The sequence below is a fragment of the Arachis duranensis genome, chromosome 6 (assembly GCF_000817695.3).
Source record: "Arachis duranensis cultivar V14167 chromosome 6, aradu.V14167.gnm2.J7QH, whole genome shotgun sequence".
NCBI classification, from domain to species: domain Eukaryota; kingdom Viridiplantae; phylum Streptophyta; class Magnoliopsida; order Fabales; family Fabaceae; genus Arachis; species Arachis duranensis.
In genome coordinates, this window is record NC_029777.3 from 21,419,948 (window position 1) to 21,420,164 (window position 217).

Here is a 217-nt window from a genome sequence, read left to right on the forward strand (position 1 = left end):
GTTTCTCTAGCCCCTTCAATCTGTAGCATAGGGGTTGGTTCGGAATCTGCGTCAGTGGTTGTTTGCTGGGATGGCGGCACAAAAAATTGGATCGGGACTCTAAACAAGAATAAAAATGAAAGGTTAACAACGTATTTGAAAATAATAAGGTTATAAGGTTGAAATATTCTTGGATAACTCACATTGCAAGCGCTTCCGACGGCGTTTGTTCCCTAAC